This window comes from Xiphophorus hellerii, chromosome 20, assembly GCF_003331165.1.
Source record: "Xiphophorus hellerii strain 12219 chromosome 20, Xiphophorus_hellerii-4.1, whole genome shotgun sequence".
NCBI lineage: Eukaryota > Metazoa > Chordata > Actinopteri > Cyprinodontiformes > Poeciliidae > Xiphophorus > Xiphophorus hellerii.
The window spans coordinates 19,193,737-19,205,750 of NC_045691.1; positions in this window are offsets into that span (position 1 = coordinate 19,193,737).

Below are 12,014 nucleotides of genomic sequence, written 5' to 3' on the forward strand. Positions count from 1 at the left end.
CTCTGCTTTTCTCTTGGGCGTGTCCAGACTCAGAGCTCCAAGGCGCTCTGACCCTGGAGAGTCACTGAGGGGGAAAGCGCTTGACTCTCCATGGCCTGGCTTACTGCGGTCAGAAGGAGTACTGGAGCTAGCGTTGCTCTGACCGGCTTCTCTGGGTAGCGTGGCAGCAGTCTGCATCCACTTGAAGGACACCTTCTTTCTGGCGCTGTCCATGTCCTACAGCGGATGCTAAACAAAAAGGGAACAGAGCTTTGAACTTCACATTATAAACACTTTGGAAAATATTCTGGAACTCTTAGCAATCTCAAATGAATTGGAGGTACATTGGAGGAACTGTTGTTTTCATTAAAAAAAATTAAAAAGAGTAACCACATATTTTAAGATTGAAGATGGCTCAGATATAGATAAGATAAGTGAACCAGAGCCTCCTTTGATAATTTTCTTGCTGCAATGTGATTGATGACTATTAATTGCAAAATTAAATAAAGAGTCCCTGATAGGTATTGGTTTCACCACCTCATGTTGTCAACCTACCTAGAAGGGGACCTATACAAATAAAATGTTGCATTAGTCATCTTTTTTTCTAAAAAGATTTGTTTGTATACATGCACATTTAATAAATTACAATGCCATATATCCTTACACACTATTTACGTGGGAAGGTTTTCAGATGGGGGCATTTAGAGATTATATATTTCTGTTTCAGATTTACGAATCCCAACATGTTTTACAAAACTTTATTAGTAAGACTGTTTTAGCATGATTTATATTCCATATCTCCTACGTCTTTTTCACGACCATGTGCATCTTTAATCTGATCTAGTGTAAAAACTACAATAGTTACACTTCAAATCGGACTAGATTATTCTACAGCAATAGATGAATATTTAAAACCCAGTTGTGAAACTTTTATTTGATTTGAGAAATATTAACAAATGGACATTTTTCGTGCTTTTTTTTTTTTTTTTTTTTTTCTGGATCTGGACCATATTAGTCCAGCTCAAAAACAACAATACTTTGAAAATAGACTGTTTCAGCTTTTAATCTAAAGCAAATCAAGTACGTTCTGAATACATACGCGGAAAAATGAGGTGAAATCGCCCTTTAGCAGTTTCCCGGACCAAAACCTACAACCTAAAGTTGTACGTTACAACCTCAGAGCAATAAAAACAAGGATCTAGATGCGAATTAGCGCCTTCATTTTTAGCTAAACTTCCTTAACCGCTTCATACGATCAGCAATTAAAGGGTTCGAGCTGAAAACTACCGGGATTTATCCCATTATTACTGCAGGTTGAGACTTAATTATTACGCGCTCTTATATGACACCATTTGTGGATTTGGCTCCATTTAGAAACGGTGAGTTTAATTACCTCTTCGTGGCGACAGAAATGATTTGAACTGGGCGGGAGGTCAACGAACGTTGGCGGATTGCCTTACCGGTCTGCTGCCGTCTAGACTACACAATTAGAGCAAAATGGAAACTTCGTTAGAGAAAGAAAAACTTTAGATGTCGTATTTACTCAAAGAAATATTTTAAAACGAACCTCTACACGGAAACAATTTTACTAAAAAGCTTAGTTTGAACCCGCATACGTAATCAAGTAACCAAATCTCGCGAGAACACATGTACCCGTGAGCATTTTTTTAAATTCTTTTTTTTCCTATTTTCCTCAATCTAAAAAAAATGGCAGTTTATATTTAATTAAGACAAAATATAATCGGTGTGGGGCTTTAAAAGTAACATTTATTCTTCACTTCAGATTAAATGTTTCAAGTACGAAAGCAGATATTTGATCATTTCTAAGCAAAACAAAGTGAGATCATAACGTGTCAAGTCAGTCAGGAATTGCGGTTTTCTTTTTACTCTTCTATAAATGCAAGATTTGCTATGTATTAACTTAACATTGTTACTTTGACATAATTTCCTACCTGAACAGTGAATCTGAAGCTCCGCCTTAGTTACCACAGACCTCTTTCATTCTCTTGTCAATGTTCTTCCTTCCACATCCTCTTGAGATTAAATAAACGGCCATGTTTTGTTAGATTTCCACTTTCAGATGATGGACTGAACAGAAATATTGTTTTAAGATAACATTGCTATAAACCTTTCCACTACTTCTGGTAGCTGTTCAACCTTCACAGGACAGCTACATTTTTACAGATTGATTGCAGCTGGACTCCTTTCATTAAATAACTTTCTTTTTAGATTGAGTGCCTAATCTACGTCTCCCATATGAGTTTATGCATGTGTATGGTTGTTTGTTCTAGGGTTTACTTCAGGGACCTGCAAGCAGAGGCGAGACAATAAATTTATGTATCTATCACACTTTATAAAGTTGAACTATTCCCTTATTATTAGCAACATCATTATAGAAAAATATATTTAAAAGAATAAAGACTATTACAACACATGCCAAAAGAAAAGTTCACATTTTATTTCTTTTAGAAGGTGGTAAGAAGTGGGTCAAAACTGACTTTTTAGTCTTTATAACACACAACTAAAGCTGACAGACAGGTTTTATTCATTTGGTCTAGTCAGGGGCGCATCTACATATTTTTGAGGTGGATGCGAACATCATCGTTTTAGGCTAGCTTAAGAAAAACTGAATATTTACAACTCTCTTGCTGATACACTGACATTTCTTACCTGCTGTCTTTCAACCACTTTGAAAAGCTTTTCTTCGTCTCTCCAACATCTTTATCCTTCCCCCTCTTCCGTTTTCTGTTTTGGGCCCCGGAGTTTTTTCTGCGCCCCATCTTTAGCTCCCTGTTGTTGAGGCATTACTACAAATTTAAAAGAAAACAAAACGCGCCTCAGCCGTTGCCCAAGCTGCCTGTATGGGAGGGGGGCGCCTAATCAGTGCTGTTCCTCTGTTATTGGTCATTTCATACACAAGCAGCTGTTAAGTACATAAAATGCTGACTATATAAAAAAAAAATTCCCCACATCGTTTTTGCGCCCCTATGCGCCACCTTTTGCGCCACTGGCTACAACACCTGCAAGTTGTCGGGAGGTTCGGCGTCCAAGCCAGCATGTGGAGGGGTTTAAATAAATTAGAAGATTGTCTAAAAGTTTTATTTGAATACTTGAGTTAGAAAAAGTAAACTCATTTATATATTTGATTTATGTAATACGTTAGTTTTATTATCTTGACAAAATGTTGAAGGGTACGCCACAAAGCTCTATATGCAAGCGTGTTCATGGAAAGTTGAGTGGAAGAAAGAAAGTGTGGTAGGACAATGTGCACATCTCTCTAGGACAATCACAGTTTTGTCAGGATTGTGAAACGAAGCCCAATAAAGAATTTGGGAGAGATTCAGAAGGTGTAGACAACCACTGGAGTCTCAAGAGACATACAAAGTTAAATTCAATTTGAATTCAAGAATACATTATTGATCCTAAAATTAAGTAAAATATGGTTAAATATCATGTTATTCAAGGTTCTTCAAATGGTTGTCAGGAAGGATCTCTTGTAGCAGTCTGCATTACAGCAAACTTGATGAAGCCTCTGACTGAAGACTCTTAGTCGTAAAGTAATCCTGACAACATCATGAGCGTCATACTTGTGATATAAAGTTGCCCAGTTGCCTTTATAGATGAAAATACAGTTTGACTTTAATTTGGGAATTAAGGTCCCAGAACCTAAAGGAAAAGTGTGGAGGCACAGAATCGACCGTGCTTGAAGTCCAGTGTGAAGTTTATTCCACAGTCAGAGAGGATTTGGACAGCAACGCCATCCGCTGTTCATGTCCACTTTGTTTTTATCAAATATAAAGTCAGCAAAGCCATCTACCAGGGAATTTACTGCACTGCTGTCAGCTTAGTCCACTTTATAATTCAACCAGGTCAAATTCATCCAAACCAGTTTTTGTCTGGTTTGGCCTAAATTCAGTTTAAATCAATTCAATTCATTTGAACAAAAAATACTTAGATTCAGATCCAGTCACAATTTTAGTTCATCACTGTTACAAACTGATTAGTGGATATAAATTAAGCCCATCTGATTGTTGATTTACCAACAATTTCTACATCTAAAGCACGGGGCGACTGTGGTGGAGAACAACTCCCTTTCAACAGGAAGGAACAGCAGTATGAGCGTTGTGACTGTACTGTGATCGGCTGAGGGTTGAGAGGACAGAGCAGACAGAAGCACAGGTCCAGGATTACAGTCAGAGCCGTAGGCGTAGGAACCGGGGAGAACTGGAGGGGACATTATAGTACCCTAGACCGTTACTTGGTCTCTGACACTAACGACAATAAACGCAGGTAATATACTTGAAAACAAGGTAAAAACATTGTCCGTTAGAATGGATGAAAAATGTTTAGATACTTAAATAGCACATTTTTACAAGAAAAATGTCTAGCATAAGCTAAGGCTAATGTTAGCCACAAAGTTTAAAGGAAGTAAAACTCACCTTCGTATCTGTGTATAACGAGGCGAACATGTTGAAACCTTTCTCCAGCTTATTGTCGGGGCTTCGGATCGATGTTCATCATTAATTGTTACCTTGGACAAGCCCTGCAGACGCCCAGTGTAAAGAGCCTTTTTCAATAGATCGGAAAAGATTGAGCCGCTTTGCCCCGAACGCGGAAGCTGAGGTGCAAAGAGCCCAACAGTTCAGAGTTTCTCATAAATCCTCTATTGTCACTATTTAAATATCATATTCATTGTTCCAGGTAGGGGAAGCCATGCTTTGCTGCATTTTACAATGAACTTAAGTTTTATATCCAGACTATCAAAGACAGAAAATAGTTATTAAAACAATTGAACTCTGTACTGCTTTGAATGAACAGTTGGGAACCGAAGCCCCGTAGCTTTTTCTTCATCTTGAATATATTTATCTGTATTTGTTTTTGTTCTGGAGGCAGAACAAATGTTTCACTCTGTCGTTGTACAGTGTGTCTGTGAATAAAGTTTTAAAAAAAAACATCCCCCCTCCCCCACACCCAACAGATTTCTTGTGGCTTTGATGTCACAGTGATGTCACTCATCCTGTCTATGACATCACTGGCGGCTGCCTTTGTATTGCCAGATTCCACAGAGAAATTCATTTGCAGTTTGAACCAGAGAGCAAAGATGGAAGAGGATAATTTTTTGTTGACAAAAATAAACAATTTACAGAAGAACCGCAGCAAGCTGCAGGAGGAGAACCAAGAGCTTCAGAAAACCATAGAAAGTCTGAAGACTAAACTAGAGAGACTAAACAGAACGGACAAGACACACAACTGGCATGAGGAAAATTGCTTACTTCTAAAATCAAATGCATTTTACAAAAAACAAATCAGAAAAATTAATCTGGACCTGGAGGAAGAAAATGCAACTATATGCCAACTAAGATGTGATAATGAAGCCAAATTAAGAATTAAACATAAACTGGAAGAGGAACGGATAAAACAGAGTAACACTGCAGCGGACAAATTAAGAGCAAACACAGAAAAAATCGAGTGGCTAGAGAGAGAAAATGAGGAGTTAAATAAAGAGATTGTATCTCTGAAAATTAAAAATGACAGGATCGAATCCAGGCTGGCGGAAAAAAGCAAAGATGTCCAGCAAAGGGAAGAACCAGTAAGGGAAAATATCCAGGAAGAGGAACTTTCAGTATGTCAGAAAGTAGGGAGAATTTTTATGCATGTGTATGATTCAGCGTTGGCGTATTGGGTGCCACCCTCGGTTTTTTTTTAACAGTAAAGGATATTTTGGGTTGCTGGAAACAGGATGTTTGTGGGATAGTGATGCATTTAAATTAATTACAAATATAAATACTCTTGTTTGCTTTTGGAATTTGTGCCTAGTGAGAGATGCTTGCAGGAAGACATCTAAACGGGTCAAACTGGAAGCTGACACCAGATGGTCTGCAGCAAGAGTGATGACTGACGGATGATTAAGGGTCGAAGTTTATGGACCAGAAACAGAGGAACTGTCCTTTTCCTTTTAAGAAGGAAAAGGATGAGGAAACTTTAAACAGTTAAAGTTTCATAGAAAGAAAAATAATGATGAAAACTACTAGCTCATGGTTTGCAGGAATTAATAAACTGAGTAGTAGGTTTGGTAAGTAGGCACATGTGGTGATTTAGAAATAAGGAGAAAGGCAAGGAGCAAGTGACACCTCCTTGTTCTGTGGGTTCATCAGTTCCTGCATTGTTTCTACAGAAGGAAATAAACAAGAACTCTGAATTTTGCATTCTACATTACGGCAGCTTGCAGGTGCAACACACCTGTGACTCAAGAGAACAGAAGAAGCAGCTGCTATGTGATTAACTCAAGATAACCAAATCCAGGGGTCTCAAACTCCAGTCCTCGAGGGCCGCAGTCCTGCAGTTTTTAGATGTGCCACAGGTACAAAACACTGGATTGAAATGACTTGATGACCTCCTCCTTGTGTAGATCAGTTCTCCACAGCCTTAATGACCTAATTATTCTGTTCAGGTGTGGTGCAGCAGAGGCACATCTAAAAGTTGCAGGACTGCGGCCCTCGAGAACTGGAGTTTGAGACCCCTGAATAGGCTCTGTAACTAGGACCGCCCTAAGGAAATAAAAAGAAAGTCTCTGGGAGGAGCTGTTTTAGAGCGGGTAGATTGTAACTAAAGCACGCTGCTGTCCGTTCTCATTGCAAGTAAATCTAAAACTCACTTGTCTCTCTTCTTTTTCAGTTTGAGAATGCTTAGGTAGATGAACCTGACATTAATTTGGTCCTTCCAAGCCGGATCCCAAGATCCTGAAGGATTCCAGCGGGTGAGACCGAATCCAGAAGGACCGTGCGCACGGCTAAACTCTTCAGAATGAGTTTAGATCTTTTTCCGGGACTGGTATTTGGTTTACCAGCTGAAATCTGACGCTTGACGGGACTCCGTTTACTGAGAGTAAATTGTCTTTTAAAAGAAAAGCGTGAATGAGTTGATGGCGTTCGCGTTAAAAGAAATCCTGTGTAAGAAACGCTGTGAATCCTGGGCTCTAACAGCTGAAACTAAACGGCTTTAACTTTATGCTGTTGTGGTGATAATTGGATGGCGGAGTCCAGCGAGCAGCCGCTTAAATCCGTCTTAAAAGTTTCATTCCGTAAAAAACAGGGCGGCGCAGTCCTGCGTGAAGACGCTTCAGCTCCGGAACTTAAGTGTGATTGGAGGTATAAACACCTTTAGGTATTTTATCTCATTTAAAGTAGCGGGTTTGGAAGGAGCAAACCAATTGAGGATGCAGAGGCAAGAATCCTCCACTCGTAAGAGTCCAAGAAAGGATTACCACAATTGGTATTTTTAATTGTTACCCACTATAAAAAAGAAACCAGTTTTTAGAACAGCCCAGGTGTTGACAAACTGGTCTAAATTGTTTAAAATGGGTAAAAATAGCAGGAAGTGAAGAGAAGTGTTTCAATATGTGTTCGTTTAATTTCTTTTATAAATGAATTCATTTAAATTGTCCGGAATGGTAGAAAAATAACTGCAGTACTGGAGAATACACAGCAGATGGCGGCATAGCAAACTCGCCATTAACAACCATTGAACGAATTACTGCTTTATATTTCAACAGTAAATGTAAATCAAAAGATTAACAGCAGTGAAAATATTGGGAGTGTGTTGAAGGGCAGGACCCTGATAAAATACAAAATATCTGAATAAATGGATAGTAAAGTACAGGTTAAAAGGTTAATTAAATACTAAAATAGAACCAGAACTATAGGATAAAATAAAAAACTAAAGAAAGAGCCAAGAAATTAAGGAAACAGAAGATTGTGATAACAGTGTGTTGGCAAATAAATAGATGACTAAATGAAACACTAACTAAATAAATATAGGAATAAGTAGATGAATATAATAAATAAAAAAATATCTAAAAACTGGAACAAAAGTCATAAAGGAAAACAAGTAACAGACAGGAATGTGAAACACAAGAAAGGGGAATATGAAAGTGTTTTTAAGAAGGAAAAGGATGAGGAAACTTTAAACAGTTAAAGTTTCATAGAAAGAAAAATAATGATGGAAACTACTAGCTCATGGTTTGCAGGAATTAATAAACTGAGTAGTAGGTTTGGTAAGTAGGCACATGTGGTGATTTAGAAATAAAGAGAAAGGCAAGGAGCAAGTGAGTCAAAGTAAGAGAATGGAAAGATGATTTGAACAAATATCAAATTAAAATGATCGTTGTGTTCAAAGTTGCTCTCATAGCAGTTTGGAAAAATGTAATAACTGGAAATAGAAAATAGATCTTATAGAGAAACAGCTAAAATGCTTTGCATGGTCCAAAGGATGTGTATAAAAATCTGAGTAATAATTATGTAGAATTATAAAAATTAAAATATTAGATAAGAATGTTAATTATTCTTTGCGCAGATTAAAAAAAAAAAAGCTGCAGCTGATTCTGGACATCTTAACATTCTTTTAATAATGAACAAAACTTTATTAAGATAGAGAAATATTAAATCTACAGGACTTACTTTTAATTGATTCAGTGAAACTAAAACTAACTCTCTTATTAAATAGTCATTGATCAAACAGAGGAACACATAGCCTTTATGGATTTCAAATGCACCATTAGCTCTGCTACTAAAACCTTTATTTTTATTGCCAATATAAAACTAAAACAAATGTTTGCAGTCCACTTTAAAGAATCCAAAACAGATTACAGTTTCTCTGGCTACAAGATCAATGTACCAATGGGCTCTTTGCACCTGCTGCGCTGACGTCACGTGCTCATTCATCCGACACATTATCAGAGTCAAACTGTGTTTGCTGCAGCCAGGGCCGCAACTACATATTTTTGAGGTGGATGCGAACATCATCATTGTAGGCTAGCTTAAGCTAACCTGAATATTTACAACTCTCTTGTTGATACACGGACATTTCTTACCTTCTGTCTTTCAACCACTTTGAAAAGCTTTTCTTCGTCTCTCCAACATCTTTATCCTTCCCCCTCTTCCGTTTTCTGTTTTGGGCCCCGGAGTTTTTTCTGCGCCCCATCTTTAGCTCCCTGTTGTTGAGGCATTACTACAAATTTAAAAGAAAACAAAACGCGCCTCAGCCGCTGCCCAAGCTGCCTGTATGGGAGGGGGGCGCCTAATCAGTGCTGTTCCTCTGTTATTGATCATTTCATACACAAACAGCTGTTAAGTACATAAAATGCTGACTATATAAAAAAAATTCCCCACATCGTTTTTGCGCCCCCTCTAGTGCAGCGCCCCTATGCATTGCATACACTGCATAGCCACCTTTTGCGCCACTGGGTCTAGTTCAAAATGAGAAGCAATGGCCTTAATTGAAATAAAACAAATTGAAGGAGGACTAAAATGTATGCCAGTACAGAAGAGGATTAGGGCCACCGAAAAAAAAAAAAGAGTTCTGACTTTAATCTCAGAACTCTTTTTTTTTTCTTCGGTGGCCCTAATCCTCTTCCGTAAATGCCAGAGTGAGTTTTTGTTCTTTTTTTTTTACATTTCAGATATTTCCCAAGGATGTTTTTATGAAGCCATGAGGCATTCTTTACCTAGATAAAGGAATAAAAGAAACATGTTTAGAATTATTTTTTTTGTTTTGTCACAGCATCATTTTTTTTTATAACACAACATGTTTTTATGTACTCACATTTCTAAAATTTTTAAATTGCAGTCACTCACTCAAGATAATGGTTCTCTGATGTAAAACGTTGATTTAATGCATAAAATTTAAGCAGAAGAAATCTCTTAGGGAAAACCTTTTCTTAAATATTAAATATTTTTGAAAACAAACTTCAGATTTCCAAACTGTTACGCAAAAGTTTATTTGAGAAACAGGAGCGGCTGCAAAGAGATTTAGTGCCTAGATCTCACTGCTGCCATTCACACACACTTGAGAGGGTTACACCAAGCTGCTAAATATTGTTGTTGTCTTTCAGTCAGAGCCTGAATCCAGACTTACATTTTGAGGTCTTCTTCTTAACGAGCCAGTAGCAGAGGTTTCTCCTGGCCCAACTGTTGAAAACATTCCTGTCCTGAGGCATGTTTTGGGGTAAAATGACGGATCTTCGTTTATCTAATGAAAAAGACATGGGCTGTGCAGTACTGTAGTGGGGGAAACATTCACTACAGTAGGAATGTGTCACCAGCTTTGATGTAATGCCTACTGTGTCCTCGCTTTGTGGAGGAAACAAGATGCGTAGCTGCAGATTCAGTAAGAGGAGGCAGCAGGCTGACTGTGTTGTTCACATTTGGCTGGAATTCTTGTTTTTTATCACTTCTGTCCTCTGATAAACAAAACACGGTATCGCAAAAGGATTCCTTAAACTTTGATGCATTTTTTTCATGTTTCAAGTACAAATTTGAATGAATTTTAATTCAGATTTTAGAGTGCGTGACAGACCAAAACTGTGTCAAGTCGGCCGGGGGGTTGAGCTGAGAGTTTCACTGACAAATAAAAATCTATTTCAAATGGAAAATGTTACATACTACAGCACAAAATACAACATAATATTAACTGCAACTTCAACTTTTCTTTCGATTTGATATTTTTAATGCTGATGATAGAGAGGGGGGCGGTTAATGGCTGATTCACTTCTGTCAAACTGCCCAGGGCAGCTGTGGCTACAGCGTAGCTTACCACAATCAACATGTGAATGTTTGTACGAATGGGTGAATGACTGATTGCAGCATAAAGTGCTTTGGAGTCCTCAGACTTGATGAAGTGCTGTACAAGTGCAGGTCTTCGACCATTTTACCATAACAGGTAGGACTGCAAACATCTAGCGACTTTCACTGATTTGCGTTTGTTAAATTTCCCAAATACAAAAAAAGGTTTTCAAGAGCTGACTCATGTAATTCTTATTGCTGAGAATAGGCAGAGTATTTTTTCTAGAACAAAATAAAAATAAAATAACTCCCCAAATTAAGGCCCGGAGTACCCAGAGAGAACCCACGCATGCACAGGGAGAACATGCAAACTGCATGAAAGACACCGGGCCGGGATTCAAACCCAGGACCTTCTTGCTGCAAGGCAACAGTGCTACCAACTGCACCACTGTGCAGCCATGTGGACTCTTACCATTCTTTTCATTTTGCTCCAGTGATCCATCTGGCCATGTGGGAAAAATGACCGGGTGACTCCTGGGCCCTAAATGTCTTGCTGATGATGAAAACAGAAAAATTTAGGAATGGCGGACGCCTTCAAACGAAAATACCGTACGTCTGTGTGAGACACACTCTTTTCTGTAACAGTAGACTCACAGTTCTAGCCTAAAACCACTCAAGTCCCATGGTTTTTTCTTTGCTCCTCCTTCTGGATGCATGATCCCCACAATTCCTTGCACTTGGCTTGCACACTCAAGCCTGTGTTGTGTTATCGAACTGCTTAGCAACAAGCCTGGCTGTTGTGCCTCTGCTGAGAAAACTGGAGCCAGGTATACTTTCAGGAACTGACAAGCCTCACCAACTGGGACATTGTTGGCTAGTCTAACCAAGATCTTGTCAAATAAATTAGAAGGTTATTCTGATGGATCGCATAACCTTTGTGGCTTTTTTATTTTTTTACACACAATTGTATAATTTGGAAAAGCACTTCTTTGAAAAAATAAAATGTTTCCCTGATCTCATTAAGTAAAACTGGAGGACAATGTTTTAACTCCAGTTTCAAATAATCATTTATAAAAATTAGTTTGCGGTAAAAACGAGGAGTATGATTCAGAACATCCTCTAACATAAATCAGCTTGGTTTTTACTTTTAAAACAGTCACAAAAAAATATAACTTAACATAATATGTGTTGTGATCATGCAGCTCTTTTTGCAACTCTGGTCAGAGGTTTACTTACATTTTGGCTCTGAATTTTATATTAGTTTTGAGCTTTAAGGATTCATTTGAACAGTTCTTATAACTTCAAGGATTTTTAAAAACAAGAAACAAGTTTGAATTGATTATAGATTTTCTCACTGGGAACATATACTAATGATTGGGAGTTGAGAAAAGTTCTTATATTTCCTGAAACCAACAAGCTTCTTGCATAATTACGGTGGGATTTTTGAACACTTTTACCAGAAATGCTAACATCTCA